Raw genomic sequence first — 26,720 nt, 5'->3', positions numbered from 1 at the left:
ACTTGAGACTGTGAAAAGAGAGACTAAAATCTTTACTTTCTCATGGGAAAGAAGCCTATGGTGAAACAGAAACAAAGAGAATGGTGGGAAATAGGGTGGGTCTACTCAGCAGCTTTAGACCATTCTGTCATATTATAAAGCCTGGTGAGGTTTTAACTAACACAAGTGCCAGGACTCTACACATAGAGATACTGATTTAAATGCTTCCAGGTCGGTGGAAGCCACTAGTAGTCTTAAAAAGCTCCCAAGTAATTTTCACATTTGGCTAGAGATGCAAAGGACCATCTATCTACTAGCATGCCAAGTGGCCAGCATAGGAGTGTCCCAAATGTGCAGCTACCTCATTGCAAAGGCTTAACACCACCCATTGATGGAATTTGCCTTCCTCTCTCCATGGTCTTGTTTGCATAGCACGGAGAAAAAGAGAAGAGAAAAAGAGGTAAATGGATAGATTGAGCCTATAATTTGCCTATGTATAGCAGTTTCTCAAACTTTTCTGACCACAAGATGCAGTGAGAAATATACAATTCTTTGTGATCAGTTTTAAAAAAATCTTTTACTATGTGTAATCCACCCTACCTAGTGTTTAAATAAAGCCTGTAGTAATAAGCAGTCCACTATATTGATTTCACAACCCATAAGTTGTTCAGAATTGCAATTAGAAAATTTTTACTTTGGGCCAGGTGTGGTGGCTTGTGCCTGTAATCCCAGCACTTTGGGAGGTTCACCTGAGGTCAGGAGTTTGAGACCAGCCTGACCAACATGGAGGAACCCCGTCTCTACTAAAAAAAACAAAAAAAAATTATCTCGGCATGGTGGTGCTTGCCTGTAATCACAGCTACTTGGGAGGCTGAGGCAGGAGAATTGCTTGAACCCTGGGGGTGGAGGTTGTGGTGAGCCCAGATTGCATCATTGCACTCCAGCCTGGGCAACAAGAGTGAAACTGTCTCAAAAAAAAAAAAAAAAGAAAAAGAAAGAAAGAAAAAAGAAAAAAAATTTTTTCATTTTTGCTCAGGCTTTTTATCAAGCAAAATCCAAAAAGAATATTTACTGTAAAAGAATATTGACTATAAACACCTTTCTATGAATCCTTATTTCTGTCCCAGCCACCAAGACCCAATAATCTCTAGAGCCCATTAGTGTTCTCCAGATTGAAGCCTTCCCTCTAACTGCTCCTAAACTCTGTGATGTAGTGGAAAAGTTTTGAGGCCTCGATTCACATCCCAGGTTTTTCACCTACAGATCATATGGCCTTAGCCTCTTGACACCATTTTCTCCTTATGCCAAAGATTGACCTGTACTTGGGTGGTATCTGAGCACCCTGTTGGCTTTGACATTCTAGGGCTCTTCCCTTGGCACCACTCTCTTATTTAAAAGGAATAGGATGTGGACTTAGGAGGGTTATTTCTCTGCAAACTATCCTCTCTTTCTTATGACAAGCTATTTTTGAATGTGCGTATTTGAGGTTAACAAAATCCCTTCCTGGGAGGTGTGAAAGATCTTTATTTCTCTCCAGAGGAGTATTATGGAGAGTCAGTTGATGCTGAGGAGGTGGTAGAGACCTAGCTAACTCATCTGCAGTGGCTTTGAGCAAGGCTATTGGAATCATAAGTTGGCTGGGGTCCTGTGTCCTACACCACAGGCCAGCTAGTTCATTTCAGGAGACTTTCTTTTCAATCTATTATTACTATCTTCTTCTAGACTGTAGTTCACTACCAGACATTATCCACTTAGCTGCATTCAGTTTGCACCTGGCCTGTATCACCACTTAGCTCTCACTCTACCCTCAGTTAGGTATCAACAAGACCTCACCAAAGATTATTGTTTCGTTGTATGTGTGTGTGTGTTTTTGTTTGTTTCACGTAACAACTAACGTTGGAACTACGAAAAGCTCTTCTCTACTTTTAACAAAGCTTAGTCACAAACAGTTTCCCAGTTGATGAGAAAAACTAAAACAACAGAACAACTGAAAGTCCAAATCTGAAAGCTCCATCTCTGAGAAGCAAATTTTACAGCCACTCCAGATTTGTATTCCAAATGGATAGTTTGATTGTAGAAATCACATCCCTTCAGCATGCAAATGTGATAACTGCCTAAGAGACAGCGATGCCTAGATACATAGATAATCCCCTTTCCCCCATCCTATGTATAACTGGAGTCAACAGCAGCTAGAGGAAAATGGCAAGGACTTGGAATCAAGATTAAGTTAGAATAACAGTGCTGTAGACTGTTTATCAGCTCTTCAGCATATGTCCATTTTCCTTGAAGGATGAGCATTTAGAAACCTCTGACAATAAAGTTTATTTTACACACATTCTCTTGCCTGATTTTTTTGGACAAATCACAATTATAAAACTTTCTTGCTCCAGCTAAAAGCAGGAAACTCAGTCACATATGTGTTCACCACATGTATACCACAGAATGGTAGCAGCCAGTCTGGTTGCATCACTTGATTCCAAAATTAAATGTTAGCACTCAGTAGTGAAACTACATGTATCTCCAACTCTGGAAGCCCCAGGCAAGATACTCCTGTTTCCTGCAAGGAAACAGATCTATAAGCAGGGCAGCAGTCTCACACATGTACATTCCTGGGAAACCCAAGGAAACAATGATAGTGATGCAGGACAGGCGAGCCCCAAAACTGCTTTGTAGCCTGAGAAATTTTTTGCAGACTGTAGGTTCCTTGGCTTTGCCAAGGAAAGAATTCAAGGGCAAGCCACTGGTGAGAGAAAGCAACCTTTATTGAACTGGTGCTGCTTTTTGCAGAGCAGGGCTAACTCATAGCTAGCAGCCCAGAATTGGTGCCTGTGGGCTGCTAGCTAGTTGTATTTAGACCCACTTTTAATTACATGCCAATTAAGAGGTAGGTTATTCAGAACTTTCTGGAAAGGGGGCAGGGAGTGTCCAGAACCATATAAAGTAACTTCCAGGCCATTGCCAAGGTGTGTTGCCATGACATTTGTAAACTGACCATGGTTCCAGTGGTAGCGTCTTTATGCTCATAAGCAGTGAGGGCAACTAGAGGTCACTTTCATCATCATCTGCTGGTTTCAGCAGGCTTGTTCATGGTGCCCTGTTTTGACCAGATCCTGCTCTCTTCAATGGGATTGTGACTGGAAAACAAGTCCTTCTGGTCTCTTATCTCTTTTCCCCATCTGAGATTATATACTCCTTAATCTTAAGGGGCTTGCAGAAGGGTGGAGGTTCATCTTCTGTAACTGATTCCTGCTGATGTTATGGGCATAGACCCTGCCTAGCATTGGAGAAGTAAATTCTCTGGATACCTGTTCTAAAAGGTCCAAAGGCAGGATGTCTTTATTTTCTGGGTCAGAAGAGGGGATGGGTTGAAAGCCTTGTGCCAGCATCATCTTTACATGGAATTATTGTAATCTAGAAGACACAAACTTTACAAGGAGGTTAAACAAGCAAGGACCAAAGATTAGTAATAACAAAATATCTGTTAAAGGTCCTAGGAAGGGTAAAAACCAAGTGTCTGCTGGTAGAGATTCCTTTATTGAATTCCATCAGCAGGGCAAAGCGGTAAGAGAGAAAACATTATAATTAGGAGTAAGAGAAAAACTTTCATGTTCATCCACAGCATCATGTTATTAATATTTATCTGTTCGTTTGCAAAACGATAGCTTTAAGTCTTCTGGGAGTTTGCACGTATAGGTCATGGGATCTTGCTCTGACATCTGTGAGGACTCATAAGAATCTTTGAGGCTGGGCACGATGGCTCATGCCTGTAATCCCAGCACTTTGGGAGGCTGAGGCAGGCATTTCACAACGTCAGGAGTTCAAGACCAGCATGGCCAACATGGTGAAACCTCGTCTCTACTAAAAGAACAAACAAACAAAAAAAAAATTAGCCAAGCATGGTGGCACGTGCCTGTAATCCCAGCTACTCAGGAGGCTGAGGCAGGAAGACTGCTTGAACCCAGAAGATGGAGGTTGCAGTGAGCCAAGATGGAGCCATTGCACTCCGGCCTGGGCAACAGAGCAAGACTTCATCTAAAAAAAAAAAAAAAAAATTAACTTTGGAGTTTAACAGCAGTGGGAGTGCTTAATAATGCCTGATAGGGTCCCTTCCCATTTTGGTTGTAATTGATTCTTCGGGGATCCTTCTTTCTAAGTTTTTAGTAAGAGTAAGTCTCCTGGTTGAATGGGGGAGTTAATCCTTTTCCTTGTGGGAGGTTACGTTTCATTTCCATATGATCGAAGGGCCTTTTGAACCCGGCCAAAGTTGATAATCTATGTGTCTCTTCATCAAACAGAAGGTCTAAAGATAAAAAGGGCCTTCCGAGCTGTTCAGGCGACCCAGTGCTCGGTTGGCCCGGACCGCGCTTAACTGTTGGGAGCCCAGGCCATGGGGCAGCCCGGGCCTTCTGCAGCATGAGGCGCCGGGACTCCCGTGGCGCTCCGCTGATGGGCTGCGGGAAGGCAGGCTGGAGGCTTAGTGTGGGTCGCGGTCGCGGCCCCCGCCGCCGGCCGTGGCGGCGGCATCATGAACATAGACGTGGAGTTCCACATCCGGCACAACTACCCCTGGAACAAGTTGCCGGCCAACGTGGGACAGTCATTAAGTGGAGATGGCTCATCATGGAGGTCTTCATCTTTGTCTTCACATCAAGTAGGCTGAGGAGGAGGAAATACAGGAAGTCTTGGTCTTGCTGTTCAGAGTGGCAGAGGAGAAAGAAAATCCCAGCCGTCTTGGAAATTCACAGAGAGAATATGAAAATCAGATTGTCCTGTACAGTATCTGCAATCAGTTATGATACAGAAACAACTTAAACCTGTCAAGAAAGATGAACGCAGATACTATGAGGAACTGCTAAACTACAGCCGAGATCATCTCATGCTGTACCCTTACCATCTATCGGATATTATGGTGAAGGGCTTGAGGATAACACCATTTTCATATTACACTGGGATTAGGGAGGATATTATGAACAGTGAGAAAAGTTATGATTCATTGCCCAATTTTACTGCTGCGGACTGTCTAAGGCTTCTTGACATAGGAAGAAACCAGTATATTGATCTCATGAATCAGTGTAGATCATCAAAAAAATTCTTCGGAAGGAAAACAGGCCGTGATCTTCTACCAATAAAGCAAGTGGAAATTGCCATAGAGATATGGTGGGTGGTGCAGGCTGGATATATCACAGAAGATGACATCAAGATATGCACTTTGCCTGAGAAATGTGCTATTGATAAGATCGTCGATTCAGGCCCTCAACTCTCTGGATCACTAGATTACAATGTAGTACATAGTTTGTATAACAAAGGATTTATTTATCTGGATGTACCAATGTCTGATGACAGTTGTATAGCAGTTGCACCTCTTGAAGGTTTTTAATGAATTGAGTGCTTATTTTGATTTTTTTTGAAACTCTACTCTATAAGATTTGTTTCAATAGATGAGCACACAAATGTGGCAGAGTTTGCAAATGTCCTTGAGATTGACTTATCCCTGGTTAAGAATGCTGTTTCAATGTATTGCCTATTGGGCTTTGCCCATAAGAAAGGACAAGTAATAAATTTGGATCAACTTCATTCATCATGGAAGAATGTTCCATCCATAAACAGATAAAAGAGTACCTTAGATCCATAGAAGATGCTCTTGTCATGGGATGGAGGGGAAAGTAGGAGGCCTGTACAAGAAGCTTCATCGGCGACTGACACTGATACAAATAGTCAAGAAGATCCAGCTGACATAGCCAGTGTAAAATGCCTGAGTCTGTCTACAGGACACACGAAGCGCATGACATTCCTGTTTGACTCCACTCTTATTGCCTTCTTAATGATGGGAAATCTTTCACCAGTTCAGAGCACTGGTGAAGGAGAAGCACAGAGATGTTTTGATCATGCACTTACTCTGAGAAATAAAATACTGTTTCTGCGTCATAACAAAGATCTAGTTGTGCAAACTGTACAGCCAGACCAACCCAATTATGGTTTTCCTCTGGATCTCTTACGCTGCGAAAGCCTTCTTGGTCTGGACCCTACAACTTGCAGCAGAGTTCTAAATAAAAATTACACGCTACTTGTTTCCATGGCTCCCCTCACCAATGAAATCCGGCCTGTCCGCAGCTGCACCCCTCAGCATATTGGACCAGCTATCCCAGAAGTCAGCTCTGTCTGGTTTAAACTGTACATTTATCATATCACTGGACAAGGACCACCATCCCTTTTCTTGTCCAAAGGTACAAGACCTCGAAAACTGCCAGATATATTTCAGAGTTATGGTCGATTGCTAATAACATCTTGGGGTCATGATCCTGGAGTAGTTCCTACCTCAAATGTGCTCCCGATGTTGAATGATGCTTTAACACATTCTGCAGTTTTAATTCAGGGGCATGGTCTGCATGGGATAGGAGAAACTGTCCATGTCCCATTTCCATTTGATGAAACAGAACTACAAGGAGAGTTCACTCTTGTCAATATGGGTGTTCATAAAGCATTGCAGATACTAAGGAACAGAGTGGACTTACAACGTCTCTGCGGATATGTCACCATGTTGAATGCTTCCAGCCAACTTGCAAATAGAAAACTCAGTGATGCTTCTGATGAGAGAGGAGAACCTGATTTAGATTCTGGCCCAGATGTAAATGGGAGTACAGAGTCATTTGAAATGGGCAGTGAGGAAGCAACTATAGATTCAGCAACAAAGCAAACCTCTGGAGCCACAACAGAAGCAGATTGGGTTCCTCTCAAGCTGTGCTTTGGAATTCCACTGTTCAGTTCCAAATTAAACCGGAAAGTTTGTTGGAAAATTGCTATACATGGCCTTTGCAGAAAAGAGAGGCTTCAAAACCTCTTACATTCCAGTAGAAAACTCTCTCTGCAAGTCCTTAACTTTGTTCACTCATTCCAGGAAGGTGCTTCAACACTGGATATTCACACAGAGCCCAGTTTTTCAAGTTTGCTTTCACAGTCATCGTATGCTGACATGGGTTTTCCACTTCCTGCAAAAAACTTAATATTTAAAGGTGGTGTCTTATCAGAAGGGAGTAGATGGTCACCTTCCTCACTTCTTATTGCTAATCTCCATTTGCAATAATTTGGTTACACTGTTTGTTGCTCACATTTTCTGCCTTTTTTCTTTCTTAACGTTAGCTTTATAGTGTCAGCCACCAAAAAGCATCCTGCTGCTGTGGAGCAATTCTTGCTTAACTAATATTAAAAGTTTGGGGAACATATTCATGTTTTCTGAAGTTTTGCTCATTATTGCACACTTTTTTGCAACAAAGTGCTTTTTAGCAGCCAGCACTGTATTTTTTACCTTGAGACAATCTACATTTCTTTTATAAAACTAAGTATATACTTTATAGGTTTTATGATGACTCTTATATTTATAAGCAATCACTATGAAAATTGCAATGATAATTTTATATGTTAGTTTATCAGACATAAATCTTGTTTAACTTTTTATTTTGTTACCTATACTTTGGGGGATCAGGGGAAGAGATGGCACTCTTCCTCTGAAAAGGCTTCTTGGTACTTAAAGTAGTAAAACTATAAAACAATAAACATCCAGTATTGAGAGGTGATATGATAGGGCATTATGAATTCCTAAGGGTGTCTAAATTACGTATGTCAGCTGGACATTGTAGAAGGTATGTAAATCAGCATAGTTATGTATAACTTAACCTTGGTTTATAAGGTCTTAACTCAGATTATGACTATTCATTGACATCTCATGAGAAGCTTTAGAAAACTTCCTATTGTTAAACACCATTTATATGTGGACTTCTGTTGTCACTGACTTGGGCTTTATATTTTCATAGAGTCTTTATTGAAAAAATAGAATTTATTTTCCACTCTTGTAGCTATAGCTGCTGCACATTTTCACCCTGATTTTTTTTTTTGTTTCTTACCTTTGATGTTTTCAAACCAACGATTGTGATTTTAGGTTAGAATTACATATTAGAAGCATTAAGACTATGTCTTTGGATCAGAATGCTTTAGTGATAAACCTACTTTGAAGACATACTCTTAAGCAATCTAGATCTTAAATTTATGTGAATACTTCTTTAGAAAATGATAAAGAAAAATGGAATTACTTCAAAGTATTTCTTGAGTCACTGATTCTTTTAGCATCTCAAATGTTAATTAGAATAATTGGAATCACTTTTTAGACTTTTCAAGTCATCATCCTTGGGAAGTTTTTGTAGTATTACAGTTCAGTTTAGCTCCTCTTATAGGGTAATGGTTTGCTGGTTTAAAACTGTAACCAAACAAACTGGTCAGACAACTTATATCTAAAACACTTAAAACGTTAGAAAGTTTGGGAATATTATAACCTAAGCATTTTTGCTGATAACTTTTTGTTATTTATAGACATTTGTGTATTTAACATACTTACTTCTGGAAATATATGCCTTTCCTAAAACTTAACCATACATCCACTACCATGGCCTATCTATAGAATTGAATATTTTGGACCATGTTATCTGTGGCACAGTCAGTGCTGTGTTTGAGGTAAATGCAGTAATGGTTAGTTTTCTACTTTGTCTTATAGAAGGTAGAAACCATGTGTAGTTATGTTTGTCTATAAAAGAAAAAATACTTATATTAAATAATTTCTTATGACTGTGACTTACTCACTTATTTTTCCAATAATTGATATTGTACATTCTTAGTGCCATTAGGTATTTATGTATGTAACTTTTACAGTTTTTCAGCTGAAAGTTGTATTTTTTTTAATCAGGGCTCTTTAATCTCATTTTAATTTCCTTTGTTTGAATGAACTGTAGTTATTTTCTTTATTCCTATATTAACCATCTAAACCAACTCTAATGACATGTACACTAATAAAGAATTGAACATTTGTAGTTGTTGGCAGTGAGCCCAGTTGCTGGTGAATTTAAAGCTTAAAATATGGGAGTGATTTGCTGCTATATTGCTTTTGAGAGATAAAGGAGGAAGAAATGGAACCTAATAGTGATCATGAATTTTAGGGAAAGTACTGAAAAACCATGGGGTTCCCTATGATTTCTTGTGTTGAAAGAGGCAAGAGTAATCATCTGATTCTGAGCTAAATACCTCTCATACTCTTAAGGAGGGAGAGTGCATTTTTAGAGCTTTTACCAAAATGTGAAAAGCTGATGTTTGCACTTTGCTTTGTGAATTTAGCTTCACTTTACTTGCACATTAAATCATGTAATTCTTAAATCTTACAAGTATTCATCCATTTCAACAAAAACATAAATTTCAAATGCAGACTTTGTTATTTGCCAAAAAAAGACTCATGAAAAATTTATCCAATTATTTTCCAAATAGTTAATTTCTTTTGGCTTTTTTCCATGTTCCTTCCTTTCTTTCCCCACTTCCTTAATGTAATTTAAACATTCTTTAGAAACCAAGAGAAAAAAAGAACAAATAACAAAAAAGACATAGAATTTAATATTGTACAATTTCACATCTAAAATGGGTTTGAAGAAACGCAACTTTACATCATTAAAAAATATGATCACCTGATTTCCTTTATTTCTTTTTTAAATTATGTAATCAGATGATTTTATATTTTGGGGGGGGCAGAATACTGGTTTCTTTTACTTGATGTTTTCAGTTTTCTCTGGCATTCAAGTTTCTTTTTTGTGTTCAGTGTTACAAATACAATTTGTACTTAAGAATTTTAAAATACCAAACTGGAAATGAGTACAGTGGATCATTTTCTGTTAGGATGTTAATATTATACAATGAAATCTATAAAGTGTTGTCAATTTGATTATTGAAACATATAACATGTTTACAAATAAACTGTGGTGTTGATGAAGTTAAAAAAAATGGGGGGCCTTCCATAAGTCATTTCAAATGGACTAAGCTTTAAAATTCCCTTTGGAGCCATCCTTACATGCAAAAGGGCTATGAGTAGGAGAAAAACTCAGGCCTCTGAGGTCCCCTGAAAGAGTTTTGCTAATGTCACAACTGGCTTTCTATGTTATCTGAAGATTGAGATCTCCATGAGGAGTGAAGATAGGTAACGCTTACGGCTGAGGCATTACCTCACTGGGTCACCTTAGCTGGAAAGGGAGGTCAGTTATCCCCTTGCAAACCTTTTGGTAATACAAATCTTGGGATGATTTGTTTAATAAGAATTTAGACACTTCCAGTTCTTTTCCTGTCCTTGTGGGGAAAGCTTCTATCCACCTGGCAAAAGTGTCTATAAATACTAGCAAATATTGTAGTCCCCTGTAAGGTGACATCTGGGTTAAATCTGTCTGCCAGTTTTTGCCATGGTATGTTCCTTGGTGTTTTACAGGTTTAAGCAGGGATTGGGGTATGGGGTGGCTTCCTGATTGGTAAATCTTTTCATAGTTTGGAACAGTCCCTTCCCCAAGAATATTTAGGAAACTAATTTGAATGGAAAATCCTGTCCCAAATGTGAGGAATCATGAAAATATTTAATTATTTCCCATTTGTCAGCCTCAGGAATAGAGTTTGTTCTTTTCTAGCAACCATCCAGAGGGGTCTCACTGGAAGCCTTTTACTCAGTCCCTTTAATTTCCTTAGGGGTATAGTATGGTGCCACTGACATGGATGGAATACCTGGTAGTAGCGCAGCAGCATGAAATAGCAGGGTTTCCTTAGCTGTGGCCTTAGCTGCGCTTTCCAAAAGGGAATTTCCTCTAATAAGAACAGTGTCTCCCTCTGGTGTCCCCTGCAGTGAATACTTATTATTTCTTTGGGAGTTGGACAGCATCTAAAAGTTCCAAGATCTGAGTAAATTTGTATGGGGGATCCCTTGGCTCATGATATTCCTCTTTCCTTTCCTATGGCTGCATGAGCATGAAGCAACAGGAGCCCATATTTAGAGTCAGTAAACACATTGACTCTTGAGGGTTTTTTGTTTTTTTTTTTTTTTGAAACGGAGTCTTGCTCTGTCGCCCAGGCTGGAGTGCAGTGGCATGATCTTGGCTCACTGCAAACTCTGCCTCTCAGGTTCAAGTGATTATCATGCCCCAGCCTCCCATGTAGCTGTGATTACAGGCACCCACCACCATACCCGGATAATTTTTGTATTTTTAGTAGAGACGGGATTTCGCCATGTTGGCCAGGCTGGTCTTGAACTCCCAACGTCAGGTGATCCACCCACCTCGGCCTGCCAAAGAGCTGGGATTACAGGCGCGAGCCACCACACCCAGCCTTAAGTCTTTTCACAGTTGGAAGGCCCTGATTAGAGCAGCTAATTCTGCTTTTTGAGCAGAGTCTGAGAAGGTAAACCCTTGGCCTCAGTGACTTCTTGTTAGCTAACCTTCCTTTCTTACTCCTTCATGAATAAAGCTATTTCCATCTCTAAACCACTCAACAGTCGGGTTAGACAACAGCTTGTCTTCAAGGTTGGGCCTTCTAGAGTAGATCTCTTCCATGGTTTCCACCCAGGAGTCAATGAGTTGGGGATCTGTTTCTTGGGACATGAGGTCCAGCAACAGAGTAGCAGGGCTTAAAAATCAGCATACTTTAAGGGTAACATCTAGGGTGTCAGGCAGAAGAGCCTGATATTTAAGTAACTGGCCCCATGTTAGCCATTGGTGTACTTTTGCCTTTAGGACCCTCTGTACTGTACTTCATGGGGTGGTGTGGGGTGGGGGTGGTATGGCATCTACTTTTTGTCCCAAGGTAAACTTACTGGCTTCTTCTACCAATAGAGTGATGGTAGCCACAGATCTCAAGCTTCCTGGTCACCTGGCTGCAACCTGGTCTAGCTGTTTAGAGAAATAAGCCACTGGTCCAAGGTAATTCCTAAGCCTTCGAGTTAGAACATCCAAAGCTGTCCCTTGTTATTCATCCACATAGAGGGTGAAAGGTTTTTCTAAGTTTGAGAGTCCTGAAGAAGGGGCTGTCCCTGGCTTTTCTTTTAAGGCTAAGAATGCCTTTTGACAGGTTCCATTCCAATTCAAACGTTTGTGACCAACCCCTTTTGGAGGTTCATAGAGTGGTTTTGCTATGAGCCCAAACCTGGGAATCCAAACCCAGCAGAATCCAGCTATTCTCAAAAAGGCTTCTTAATTTGAGGGACCTGGAGTGCCAGGATGGTCTCTTTTCATCCCTGGTTCAAGATCCTGGTCCCAGGAGTGAGCATGTGTCCCAAATATGTGACCCTTTGGACAGAAATTTGGGCCTTTGGGGGGACACCTGATACCCTTGTTTTGTTTCAAAATTAAGGACTTGAATCATATGTTTCTGAGTCTTCCCCTAGTAGGGCTGGAAATTAATAGGTGATACACATATGGTAAGAGGCATCCATTAATTTACTGTAGTTTCCTTACCTCTTTTGCCAATGCTTTGCCAAAGAGATGGGGACTATCCTAAAGCCTTGGGGACAGGACAGTCCAGGCAAGCTGAGATGCAGCATGAGTATCTGGATTAGTCCATTCAAATGCAAACATGTATTGGGTATCCAGATGTAAAAGTATGTAAAAGAAAACACCTTTTGAATTGAATACTATGAACCAATGAGCATCTTCAGGGACTTGAGTTATTATTGTATAAAATTAGGAAATATCAGGTGACTGGAACTACTGCCTCATTAACTGCCCTAAGATCCTGAACAAATCTATATTCCCCATTTGGCTTATAAACAGGAAAAATGAGGGTGTTACATTGTGACTGATAGGATTGTAATAATCCATACTTCATTATCAGGGGATGGATGCCCCTCAGAGCCAAAGGTCTAAAAGGATACTGGATTTTTTTTTTTTTTTTTTTTTTTTGAGACAGAGTCTTGCTCTGTTTTCCAGGCTGGAGTGCAGCGGCCCAAGGTTCACTGCAACATCTGCCTTCTGGGTTCGAACAATTCTCCTCCCACAGCCTTCTGAGTAGTTGGGATTACAGATGTGCACCACCATACCTAGCTAATTTTTGTGTTTTTAGTAGAGATGGGGTTTTGTCTTGTTGGCCAGGCTGGTCTCAAACTCCTAGCTTCAAGTGATATGCCTGCCTTGGCCTCCAAGTGTTCTGAGATTACAGGCATGAGCCACCACACATAAAAGGATATTTTTTTTCCCATAGATAATTAACACTGGGTTTCAAAATAACCTGGACTGGGAGAACATTTGCAGTTCTTCCAGGAACTACCATGTCACAAGCAGACGGGTCTACTTGAGAAGTAATATGTGGTGGAGGGAACGTCTTTTCTTTGTCTGTGTTAAGACATGAACTTAGAGCTAGGAGAGGTGTCCCTTCCCAGCCTGTGGCCTTCTCTTGAGGTGCTCCAAATTGAACTGCAGCCTGTTATTGGGAAAGTAAGTCTCTTCCCAGTAAAGGCATAAAGCACTCAAGACTAAGCAAAAATCTGTGGGAAAACATATGGTTCTCCACAGTGCAACTAAAAGAATGGGTGAATCTCCTCACTTTTAGCTGGTCACCAATCCTCATTACAGTACAGGAGTGGGAAGACAGCAGCCCCAAGGATGAAATCAGAACTGAGAAGGTGGCTCCCGTATCCAATAACTCAATATTTTTACCCACCAAGTCAAGAATTACCTGAGGCTCTTCTGTAGAGATGGCAAGGTGTCTGGTGGAAGCTGTAGGGAATCTTGGGCCCTGTCAGTCCTCTGTTCTCTTAGCCGTTAGGGGTCCGGGGATCTCAGACTCCCTTTGGAGACTGAGGCAGTCTTTCCTCCAGTGGCCCTCTTGCTTACAGAAGGCACACTGATTCCAGCCCAGGGGATGATGAGCTGGCTTTTGTCTGGGCATCCCAAAGCCACTCTTGCAACACTTTCTCAGGATGGGCAGCTCAAAAGCAGTAGGAGGCTGAAAGCAGCTGCAAACAATTGCACTTTTTGGCTATTTCCTTTGGTTTTCTCCTCTTCCTCTGCCCTGTCCCTATTGTTGTAAACTCCAAAGGCCATGTTTAAGAGTTGGCCCATGGAGTTTGGGGTCCCATTCCTGCCTTTTGCAACTTCCTCCTAATGTCAAGCATAGATTGAGTAATAAAATGCATGCCCAGAAGAGCCCACCCTTCCGGGGTGTCTGGGTCTACATTAGCATATTTCCTGAGTGCCTCAACCAAGCAGCCCTAAAACAGAATGGGATTTTCATCCTTCCACTGAGTTACTTCTCTATCCTTGTCATAATTAACTGGCTTAATCACACACCTTTTCATACTTTCTATTAAACAAGTTAGCATGTCATTTCTATGTTCAAGTTCTTGGGAACACTTCTGGTAATCCCACGGAGGGTGTGTATGTGGAACTGCATCTCCCCCTACATAAATGGCATGACCTTGGATATGAGCAGCTACCCTATCTGCATATTCACAGACCAGTACCCAGAATCCCTCACTTCTCCTCCAGTACAGCAAGTGGACAATAATATTTGCAAGTTGTGCCAAGTTAAATCAAAGGACACAATCAACTTAACAAAATCCTCTATAAACTTCCTTAGATCCTTCAAAAACCAGCCACATTTCTCCTTGAACAAAGCCAATTTAGACATAGGAAATGGCACATATACTCTGATTGTTCCCCTATCTCTGCTAGCTACCTCCCACAATGGACACAGATTCAATTTCAGGGGCTGATATAGCGCTCCACTCCTGGTGGTTCTGGTTGGGCTTACTTCCTTGGGCAGTGGGGGATATAGGCTGGAGCTAGCTCAATAAAAGGGAGGGTTTCCTGATGACATTGAGGTGGAATCCTGCACTGGAGAACTGGCAGGACCCCTTGCAGAACTGGGCAACTGAGAAGACCCTAGGGAGGGCATGGGCCTTCCAGGGGGTGCCACTAGGAAGGGAGCATCAAGGATATCCCGCGCAGTTTCTTGGTGCCTGGAAGTAACACGAGCCAGACACATCCAGCAGTTGACTCTTAAGTCAGAATTCTGGTAAGGGGCCATAGAAGCCTGGACATAAGGAATTTCTCCTCACTTTCCTTCCTTTTTACTGAATAAGTCCAATTGTAAAATAGTATGATAAGGTAAAGAACCAGTTTCAGGCCAAATTTCTTCTTCTCCCCAGAAAATTGTTTCTTTTTCTTTGAGCCATCTCATTTGAATTTGCTCCAATTGCTTTAAAGACACCCTAGTGGAGAGTCCTTTGGGATGCTCACTGTTGTCCCCATGTCTAACAAGGTTCTCTCCTACACCCAGAAGTTTTTCTGAGTCTCCCAAAAGCTCGGTTACTTTCCCTTTCAAATTCTCACCTCCTGCAGAGAAGATGTAAGTACAGGTAGCAAAGCGTTATGAAAGTAGATTATGAAATATGAATGTGAAGTAAAATGATGGGTCTGAATTCCACAGAGAGTGAAGAAAGCATTTTAGTTTGGGCAAAGAGGGGTTAAAAGAAACAAAGTGATCATGGAAGGGCAGAAGGGAAGGCATGAACAGTGTTGTTCGCTGAGGTGCCAGAAAATCTATCCAGCAGCCACAGAGACTGAAGAAAAATATTTGGGCAAAATGTTTGGGTGGCTGCTGCTTGCCTGCCACTATGGGTAGTTGTCACTTGGGTCAGGAGTCCAGGAACCCCTGGTTCCTGTGACCAAGAGTTCAATATGGGCTTGAGCAAGGTCCCATAGGAGGGGGCCTGGCTGTAATGGAAAATTGTAATCTTTTAATTTGAGGGCAGAGAAGATGACATCGACACTCCTCCACGGAGGGGCTCTAATCCACCATCCTATAGGGAATGTCAATGCTGAAAACCACAGAGCATCCAGGGAGAGGTCAACAGTGACAGTAGAACTCTCACCACAACAAAAAGCCAAAAACCCAGAAAACGCAAGTGTCAGCCAGTGAGGGTCCCCACACCAAATACTGAAACCCTACGGGGTAGCCAATGGTGAACCCCAAAGGCCAACTTGGGGGCCACTGAACAATGTGACTTTGGCATGTCGGGGTCAACACAGTAAGGGACTTTTCACAACCAAGTGTCCTGCCTTAAACACTTCTTGACTGTCCTGTCCTGTCCCGTGTCATGTCATGTCCCATCCCATCTTGTCTTGTCTTTGTGGTCACCAGACAATGCAAGGAAGGACAACCCCAAAATTGGGGCTTAGCCCAGGAGAGTTCTTGGCTTTGCCCAGGTAAGAATTCAAGGGCAACCCAGTGGTGAAAGAAAGCAACTTTTGTTAAACTGGTACTGCTTCTTGTGGAACAGGGCTAACCCATGTGCATTGTGTGGGTTGCTAGCTAGTTGTATTTATACCCACTTTTAATTAGATGCTAGTTAGGAGGTGGGTTATTCAGAACTTTCTGGAAAAGGGATGAGGAGTTTCCAGAACCATATAATGTAACTTCCTGGCCATTGCTATGGCATGTTGACATGGCATTTATTAACCGTCATGGCACTGGTAGGAGTGTCTTCATGCTAATGAGCAGTGAAGGCAACTAGAGGTAGCTTTTGTCTCCATCTGCTGGTTTTAGTCAGCTTCTTTACTGCACCCTGTTTGGACCGGATCCCTCTCTGATCAACCGGGCCACAACTGCAAAATAAGTCCTGCCACTTTCCTACCTCAGTAGAATCTCTGCCAAAGAATGATCTTGAAAGTTTGCTGTTTACTCATGATCTGGAAAAATCTTCCTGTATAAGCCAAATTCCCACCCTTGAGATTTCTGAAGGACCAACAAGTAAAAACAATATACCCCAATGGGACTGTTAGGTTTCAAATAACTTACTCTCCTTTGGATTTCTTTTTCTGAAAACAAATTCTTCATACACATTGACTTGTCTTTTGCAATCCAATGTAAAATGGGACATCTTCCAAAGCTTTGAAACATACAAATTAGCCTCAAACTTTCCTACCAGACTTCCAGGCTAGAAGGCTGATTCATGTAAGAAGGACTAAGAAGACATTTCACCCATATCCTGGGTAACAGGAGGGGATCCTTTAGATAAGTTTGTACACCAGACTGGTAACCTACACTTTCTTCTAGCAGTGAGAGGTACTGAGATCTGTCACCCCCTCCTGCAAGTCCGAGACCCAGAGAGAGCCAAATTCTAGCCTAGAACTCAGCCAGTTCTTCACAGACTCCCATGTTTTACGTTTTCCTCCACAATCATTTACTTTGAAAGATTTCAAACCTACAGAAAAGTTGGGAAAAAAAAGAACAGCTCTACACCGTTCCCCAAAGTTCAACAATTAACATTCCGGTACCTTTTTTCTCTGCCTACACACACCTACACACACATTCATATTTCATAGTAAATGCAGACCAAAAAAAAAAAACTTCACTTCATCCCTAAACAGTTCAGCATGTATTTCATCAGATTAAGGACTTTATCCTATATAATTATATTACAATTCAATTATCAAATCTAAGGATATTAACATTTATTCAATAATATTATCTAATATATAGTCCAGATAAAAATTTTCTAATTGTTTAGAAAATGTCACATCTATACGCATATATGTGCATGTATATAGATATTTATGCATATATAATGTGTACATGTGTGTCTGTATGTGTATATATAACACATATGCACATTACATATGCATAAATGTCTTAATTTAATGATATTTATATGCAACAATATCTTAAAGATATATACATATCGTTAGCTGGAAGCTGCCTCTATCCATATTTTAAAAGTTTCTCCATATTTAGTGAACTGTAACCTAACTGGATGTATAAACAACCTGTAACCGACTCTTGTGCCAATGACTGAGTTTTAGGCAATCAAAGGTGGCCAACTGTTCAAACTGGGTTCAAATAAGACAAACTCAGAGCTGTAGCCAATCCGATTATTTTTGTACCTCACTTCTGTTTTCTGTAAGTCACTTTCCCTTTTCCATCCATAAATCTTCTACCACATGGTAGCACTGGAGCCTCTCTGAAACTATTCTGGTTAAGGAGCTTTCTGATTCAGGAATTCTTCTTTGCTTAATTAAACACTCTGTGTGTGTGTGTGTGTGTGTGTGTGTGTGTATTTTATATTATATACACATGTAATATATATATGTATGTGTATGTATAGTATTTCTTTAAGAGAGTGAGAGAGAAGTGACTTGTGGTACTGATGTTGCTTCCCCAGGTTCCAAATAAAGTTCCTCAAGTTCCTCAATTGCACTTTACTTAACTAGAATTGTCCCTCCATTTCTTTGTTCTTGTTGCTAAGTTTTTGAAGTGGATAGGCTAGTTATCTTGTTCAATATCCTGCATTCTGGTCAAACTAAACATCTTTGGAAAGAACGGAATGTAGGAATTTGTGCTTCTTACCACTCAACTTGTCAGAAAGCAAGTGATGCAAGAACAAAATATTGTGAATATTTTTACATTGAAAGTATTAAAGAAAACTCAGCATCTGCCAGCAAGTTCATGGTGTGCCATGGTGGTATAGTGATTGGCACTTTGTGTTGTGAATGCAGAACCTTGATTCCAATCCGAAATGGCAGTGTGTGGCATCTTTTTGGGTAGAAACTGAGCTGTCTTTTGGGTTGCTTTCAATCCATGCACTGACTAAGTCCTTTAGCAGGATTTACCACTGACTCCTGCAATGCAGTGCAGTCAGGCAAAAAGGAGACCCCACATTGCACACATCTAGGGCCCAGGACATGCCCTATATCTCACCATGAAGCAGAAAATATCCCAAAGGGTAAAATGCCACCTTTCAATCCACCATGTTGATAGCTTCCACTAATGCAGCGGTGTGGTCATAACTGGTTTTTACTGTTTCTCACAATGGCTGCAAGCCTTATTTGTGACTAGAGAACAAGGTTTACCACTGACTTGCCAGCGTGATACAGCCAGGGCCATCAAAACACACCTGCACTAGGTCATTGGGAACTTTGGAGGTGCCTCACATCTGGGCATGTGTTGAACCACCCCACAAGGTGAAACGCCTCTTCTCAAGGAGACTTGTCTGTAGTTTCCACTAATGAAATTGTGTTGTCATAGCTGTTTTTCTGGTTGAGATATTAGGAGGGATTTTGTGAGGGGTGAGTGGGAATGAAAATGAGCTTTTACTGAGTTTAAAATAAAATCTAAACTCCTTGCCATGGTCTACACTGGCTTGTCTCCATCTTCCATCCTCCACCCCCCATGTTTATGCTAAAGAGCAGACTATTGAAATGTAATTCACACAGTGTAAAATTCAAACATATTAACTAGGACAGGTTATTAAATACTGACAAATGAAATCATCACCCAGATCAAGTTATAGAAAATTTCCATCATCCCAAAAAGGTCTGTAGAGGCCAGGCACAGTAGCTCATGCTTGTAATCCCAGCACTTGGGAGGCCGAGGTGGAAAGACTGACTGAGCCCAGCAATCTGAGACCAGCCTGGGCTACACGGCAAGACCCCCAACTCTATAAAAACTTTTTTTTCAAATTAAAAAAAAAATTTTTAAAGGTTCATAGAGTCCCTTTCCTGGCAATCCCACCCTTATCCCCTTCCCTTTCCAGGCAATCCCACCCTTCTCCCCTTAGTTAATTACTATTCTGACATTTATCATCATAGATTATGTTGCTCTCTTCTTGAAACTCACATAAATTCACTTTTTGTGTTATGCTTTTTCTTCATGTCTTTGAAATGCATCCATATTTTTCTATGTATCTAGTTTACTTGGGTGTTGCTGGTGAGTGTTATTCCAATATGTGAATACACCACAGTTGATGGACAATTTGGTTATTTCTAGTTTGGACTATTATGAAGAAGGCTGCTGTGCATGAATATTCTTGTACAAATCTATTTATCAACAAATATTCTGTGTTTTCTTAGATTTTGTATTTGTCTCTATTTGGCATCTATTCATCACAGGACAATTATAATAACTATATATTCTTATTTTCTTTATTTTTTTCTTAAAATAATTTATAGATGTATGCTTGGTATACTAAAAGCTGTACATATGTAATGAACACAACTTGCTGAGTTTGGATATAAGTATAGACACATTAAATCATCACCACAGGTCAGGCGTGGTGGCTCATGCCTGTAATCCCAGCACTTTGGGAGTCCGAGGTGGGTGGATCACGAGATCATGAGATTGAGGCCATCCTGACTAACATGATGAAACCCCACCTCTACTAAAAACATACAAAAAAAAATTAGTCGGGCGTGGTGGTGGTCGCCTGTAGTACCATCTGCTCGGGAGGCTGAGGCAGGAGAATGGTGTGAACCCAGGAGGCAGAGCTTGCAGTGAGCAGGGATCATGCCACTGCACTCCAGCCTGGGCAACAGAGTGAGACTCCATCTCAAAAAAAAAAAAATCATCACCACAATGTATACAATAAAACTATTTAGCTGGGCACAGGAGCTCACACCTATAATCCCAGCACTTTGGGAGGCCCAGGCTGGTGGATCACTTGACGTCAGGAGTTTGATACCAGCCTGCCCAACATGGTGAAATGCCGTCTCTACCAAAAATACAAAAATGGTCAGCATAGTGGCGCACACCTGTAATTTCAACTACTTGGGAGGCTGAGACACGAGAATCACTTGAACCTGGGAGATAGAGGTTGCAGTGAGCTGAGATCGCACCACTGCATTCCAACCTGGGCAGCAAAGGGAGACTCCATCTCAAAAAAAAAAAAAACTATTTACCACCTCCAAAAGTTCTCTCCTGACCTCTTTGCTTACTATTATTATTATTTTGTTTTATATTCTAATTGACACACAATAATTATTCATGTTTATAGGAGTACATATGATATTTTGATACATGCCTACAATGTGTAATGATCAAATCAGGATGTTTAGGATATCCATCATCTCAAACATTTTATCATTTCTCTGTGTTGGGAGCATTTGAAATTCTCTCTTCTTAGCTCCTTTGAAATGTACAATATACTGCTCGTAGCTGTAGTCACCCTACTGTGCTGTTTATTTTCTGAGATTCCACCTAACCCCTTGATGTTCCAACTGCTGTGGTTGTCTAAAACTTTGTCCTCTGTTCCTTTAATCTAGGAAGACAGTTTGGTTTTGTATTGTAATTTAGCTAATCCAAGTAAGGGGGAGCAAAGTTTGTTCTATAAACTAAAAATAAAATCCTAAGTCCCCCAACTGACTAAATGGAACCCCCATTGGCCAACGGGACCCTAGGCAAACCTTATAAACTGAGTCCCAGGCCAAGAAGGAACAGGAGGCCAGACAAGCCCCATTATATTCCCACCCTTTTGCAATTTAGACAAAACTGACCAACATTAATGTTATCACAGAGATCATAAGACTGACGGAATGGACTCTTTATGGCAATAAGACACCAAATTATAAATAGGACTTAGGACCATTCCAGGCAAGGATTGATTAACTCACACACCCCGTACATGCAAAGAATAAACTATGTTCTAACTGCCACAAGGCTTTTTTTCTAGCAGCTAAACAAGCACTGGCCTTGAGAATAGGGAGTGCTGAAGCACTTGCTGCTCACCCCTCACCAGATACTGAACCCCACTGTTCCACAAGCCAGAACTACAGCCTTGACTGACAAGAGACTGATTTCAGTAACTTTCTTCTGATGAGAAGACCAGCGACCATGGACTGGTTCTGTCAGTTTTACAGTATCTGTGCATTTGAGTGCCTTTGTGTCCTGAAAAGACCTTTGTGTTAGGGCCTGATTGTAATGCATTTAAATGCTAAGTATCCATAACAAGGTGAACAAGGTTGTATATTACATGAATGTTTGTTCAATAAGCATGCATCAGGACCCCCTTCATAAATATTCATGAATCCTCCTGTAACTTGTTGAATATGTTAGGCCAACCCATTCAACTTAAATTCCTGTCTTGCCCCTCCCTCCTTCAAAGTGCCCGCTCTGGGCTTCCTGCGATTCCCAGCCTGTCAGGATGACCACCTCACATGCTGTAATCCTTTATAAGAAATAAATTCTCCTCTGTAACCTCACAAATTGTATGGTTTTTCAGTTAACAGCTCTCTGCTGAAAGTTTGCAAAATGGGAAACTCACTACATGCCATTCTTCCACATGTCAGCCTGCTTTTTGTTCAGTCTTCCAGAACCTTCAAATTATATTTTTATATATATATATGAAATAAATTTTTCTAGTTTATAGTCATTATCTGTGGGAGAGTTGCTCTGGAAGCAGCAAACAGCCATTACCAGACACAGAACACATTCTGTCAGTAATGGCAGCCCAGCAAATAGGGCAGGAGCCCCACCCAGGTGTGGATTGATACATGGCTGTATAACCTTGAGCAAGCTGCTTAGTCGACCTCTGAAGTCAGTACTGCTGTATGAGAAATGGAGATATGAGAAGAACCAGGAGTGCTAGGGTGCCCAAGGGAGAAAAGAGTAGGTAACAAGATTTTTGGTCAGGAGCATGAGAAACAGGCAGAGGGTCGCCATTAACTCCCCTTCTTCACCAGAGTTTTCTGGCACCCAAGACTACAGAAATTCTCCTGCAACTGGGCCTTGGGGCACATCGCAACTTCCAGTAACAAGAGCTAAGATTGCCTGTTTTGGATGCCATAGAAAACATATATTCCCTGACAGGGAATTGAAACTGGGTCACGGAGGTGAAAGGGCTGAATCCTAACCAGTAGACCACCAGGGAAACACCAGCAAGTACTTTTCATTCCTCTTTCTTTCCAAAGGTTTCTCCAAAAGGTGAACCTGCCTGCAATGCCCAGGAAGCCTGCCAGATGCACAAGTCAAAACTGATCTAGAGAAGTATGCTGTGCTCCCTGAGAAGTGCGGAGCCACTGGAACCACAACCAGCTTCAGACAGGAGCCAATGAGGCCATCAAAACCCTCAACAGAGGCATCTGTGAGTTCATTTTAGTGGCTGCAGATACGACGCTGCTAGAGAGCATTCTGTACCTCCCACTGCTGTGTGAAGACAAGAATGTGCTGGGCCTGCCTGGAATGTTTGCACACTCCAGGCAGGCCCTGGGGCGGGCCTGTGGGGTCTCCAGTCCTGTCATAACCTGTTCTGTCACCATCAAAGAAGGCTCACAGCTGATCCAGTCCATTCAGCAGTCCATTGAAAGGCTCCTAATCTAAACCTGTGGCGTCTAAACCTGTGGCCTCTGCTGCACAATCTCTGCTGACTCCTCCCCCTGAGGTTATTTTCAGCTACTTTCTATTGCTATAAAATATTATAGTACTAAATCTGGTTTCTGGGGTTTTGTATAGTTTTTGTTCTGTTTTACAGGGTTGTTTTCCCCCTTCTCCCTGCCCACCCTCTCTCTGCCATCCTTCATCCTCTTATCCTCTCTATTGAAAAATGAACAAATGTTCAGAGCAGAGGAAGTTGAGTGGTGGCACCAACAAAGGCAGGAAGAGCCAGGAGAACATGATGGGAGTGGGGATACAGACCTGGTTCTAGCTGCCAGTCACTAACTTTCTACTGTGTGCAGGGTGCGATGCAAGTAAACACCACCCACTATATATCCCCTGTGCCTGGCATAGAGAATCATTCATACATGTTGAAATGATCGAGGGGTTTGCTTCTAGGGGATTATATATCATTTTGGGAGGAAGCAGGTCTTCTGTGAGGCTCTTTGGTTTATGTCCAAGTGTCATTTATTAATGTAGCCCTGCTGTTTGCTTTCAGTATGTATGTTCTTCCTCCACCTCACAATTGTGCCCCCGATAGTGGCCAGGCAGCAGCATACCAAAGAGATGTGCTGCAAGATTTCAGAGGTGGGTGAATGAGACACAGGAAAGTGGACTCAGGTCTTGAAAGATCCAGGAGTGGCCAGGGCAAAGAACATGAACTGGCGCTGGAATGAAGGATTCTGGGAAGGTTGTGGAGACCTGGCTGGTAGCTAGAGCAGAGATGATGCAATCCAAGGAAACATCTCTCTGGTGAATCAAGATTTCTTCAGTGGACGCTTAGTCCCAGCTCTGATAGTCCTACCCCTGTTTCCTGTCACAGTGCAGGTCATATGTATTCTTTATCACATGAGGAGATTGCTAATTAATGTGTCATTTATTTTGTGAGCATCCTAATAATTATATTCATATTCCAATTTAATAAAAAAAAAAACTGATCTAGAGATGCCCCTTTTCAAGGTGACAGCATGGCTCTGGAGAGATGGCCACAGGAACCATGGCAGTGGACCAGGTTGCTGGGAGAAGGCAAAAGGGGAGACACCCAAGCTGAGAAGGGGCTAAGCATCAGCCCCTGAGACCACCAACAGCAGGCCTGAGACCCATACAGGAAACCAGACACCCTGGATGAAATTTCTTTCAAGCAAGGCCCGTGGTCCCTGACAGAGCACCAGATTTTTCCCACTAAAACCTTTCGCATCTGCCCTGGTTCCATCTTAGTTGGAACTCTTTGTTCTCATCCTTGCAATACACAGAGGAAAAAAAATCACAGGTTTTTGATTGTTTTAAGATAAGGTCTTCCTCTGTCACCCAGGCTGGAGTGCAGTAGCGTGATCATGGCTCCCTGCAGCCTCAAACACCTGGGCTCAAGTGATTCTCCCATGTTAGCCTCTGGTGCAGCTGGGACCAAAGCTGCTCCACCACAGAGACATGGTTTTGCCGTTTTGCCCAGAATGGTCTCAAACTCCTGAGCTCATGGGATCAGCCTGCCTAGGCTTCCCAAAGTGCTGGGACTACAGGCATGAGACACCTTGCCCAGCCAACCAGAATTCTTTTTGATGCCGATATTTTACTCAGACTCCACATCTAGGTAGGAATTCATGTTTTCAAGTAGGGAGGTTGCTCTACACAATCCTGTCCTTTCCTGATCACTGAATTAGAGTAAATCACTGTCCTGAAGAAGGTACGCTTGGCAGAGTGGGTTGGCCTGTCTTTCCACCCTTTCTTGACTCTGCCCTCACCTTCAAGCCTCTTTCTGGCCTGTGTTCAAGGTCCAGAAACATGCTTAAGACCTCTCTGTGTGGCTCCTCTTGAAGAGTCAGGAAGCCCATACTTCCTGTTCAGCGGGCAGAGAAGCTTCAAGCCGCACAGTTTTGGGTATTCTAGGATCCCACAAGGCACAAATGTGCAGTGGCTCACGAAGTGAGTTTGTGGGTCTCCAGATACCTGCAGCCCTTTCTGCTCCTGTAGAGTAAAGGGCAATTGCCTTTTTTTTCTGTCCAGGAAGGACATCAAAATGTTCTGACTCAGAAAGACAGTGAGTCCTCTCCTCTGGGTCAGTGGGGAGGGAGAGAGAGAGAGATTTCAGAAGGAAGAAAGCAGAAAAAGATGTCACAAAATTGCCTAATCAAAAGTTACCATGATGCCTGCCTCATGTGGAGCTGGTCTCCCAGTCTCTAGTGAGGAGACATAGTCCAGTCCAGTCCCAGTCTCCAGTCTGAGCCAAAGCAGAACAAAGCTGGACACTGCAGCCTGACATCCAGCAAACATTTTGTCACTTTCCCCAGGGTGGGAGCCTTTGAACTTTGGATGTGAAGGAAACATGGTAACCACTGCAATAAGAAAAGCAACTGCTGGAGAAAATGGCACTTTATTCCCCAAACTTGTTTTTACACTCATGTCTAAGAAACACCTTAGAAACAACATCAACATCTTTCAGCAAAAGGAAATTCTGCCTGTTGACCTTTTGCTGTGAGACAAACTTGAAAACTTCACAGACACTGCCTTTCTCTGAAAACTGCCCTTACCTCTTTGTTATAATTCACTTCAAGACCTGTTGAGTAGGAACATTAAAATGGCAAACAAAAAGATTCAAGTATTATGAAAGAATGCAATAGAACTGCCCTTAAAAAAAAATCTCAAGATGGAGGTGGAGATCCTGCGATCACGAAATCTAAATAGGCTGCTCCTGTGTCCTTCAGTGGTGATGGCTCTGAAACCCTTGTGTTTTATAAACTTAGTGGCCTGGTCTTCAAATGAATTCAATGCAGGCCAAGAAGCACAGTTTGGCCTGGGTTGGATGTTCTACATTTTCAAGCAGTCAAATGCCTTGAGACACAGCATTTGCTACAGTACCTGCTAAAACTTGAACGTGTGAATAAATATAGCTTAAATTGAGTTGAATAAACTAAGCGAGAGTGGCAGTGAAGGATGCCCTTTGGAAGACTTCGAGGTGCTGAGGCTGAAGGGCTGGCAAGGAAATAGCATATGGGTCAGGCCCCTCGGCCTGGGGGAAGCGCTGGCAGGGAGGGTCCTTTGGTTCCTGGGAGGACCCGAAGCGTGATCGCCTGTCAAGAGCCAAGAGATCTGATGGCCAACGCTGGGGAAAAGGCTCCCAAGGCTCAGTCAGCAGCCCTGCAGGGGCGGCGTCCACACTCCTGTGCGGCACAGGGCACTCAGGGCTCCGACGCTCAAAACCCACCAGCTCCTGAAACTTCTGGGAGCCGGAGAGAGTCAGCTGGGAGAATCCCACACAAGGGCACTCCATTCCTGGAAACCCTGCATAAGATGCAGGATCCCAAAGCCAGATTGGGGGTCCCTAGGGTCTATGGTTTCAGGGCTAGGCATGGAACCATAAATGAGGGTTCAGCCTGTCTGCCTGAGGGATTGTGTTTCCTGGCGTCTTTTCCACTGAAATTTTGAAAAGCCATCGAATTTCTTATATTGGAAATTCTAGTAGTTAAAAACAGCAGGCGTTAACATTTTCAGGAATATGACTTCTGCCAGGAACTGAGGGGTTTCTGTGGTGTAGTGATTACATGTTCGCTTCACATGTGAAAGACCCCCAGTTTGAAATCGAGCGGCAACACCCTTGCTTTTCTGAAGGTTGGAAATCCGTAGGTGATTCTCAAGAAACATGAAAGGAATGCGATTACTAATCAACAAATCTGCTCACAGTGAACCACACCTCATTCCTTGTCCTGCTAGTCAGAGTGGTGAGGAGGGAAGGGCACATTTGTCACCGGGCAATCATTTCAGCAAGG

At 42.1% G+C, this 26,720-nt stretch overlaps 1 long non-coding RNA gene and 1 pseudogene across 2 annotated transcripts in view; both read left to right on the top strand.

Moving 5' to 3' along the window:
* The window catches only part of LOC129047434 (uncharacterized), a 28,370-nt gene extending 5,360 nt beyond the window's left edge, over nucleotides 1-23,010 (top strand). Inside the window, exons 4-5 of one of the 2 annotated variants that reach the window (XR_008512494.1) lie at nucleotides 11,652-11,738; nucleotides 22,497-23,010. This is a non-coding gene — a long non-coding RNA (uncharacterized LOC129047434). The remainder of the gene's footprint in view (nucleotides 1-11,651; nucleotides 11,739-22,496) is intronic. The other variant, XR_008512492.1, reaches the window with a different exon arrangement.
* On the top strand, nucleotides 4,468-7,317 carry LOC100434558 (protein FAM91A1-like; annotated as a pseudogene).
* Nucleotides 23,011-26,720: the final 3,710 nt, after the last annotated feature.

The sequence above is a fragment of the Pongo abelii genome, chromosome 1, assembly GCF_028885655.2.
Source record: "Pongo abelii isolate AG06213 chromosome 1, NHGRI_mPonAbe1-v2.0_pri, whole genome shotgun sequence".
Lineage (NCBI taxonomy): Eukaryota > Metazoa > Chordata > Mammalia > Primates > Hominidae > Pongo > Pongo abelii.
This window is presented reverse-complemented; position numbering and strand designations above follow the sequence as displayed.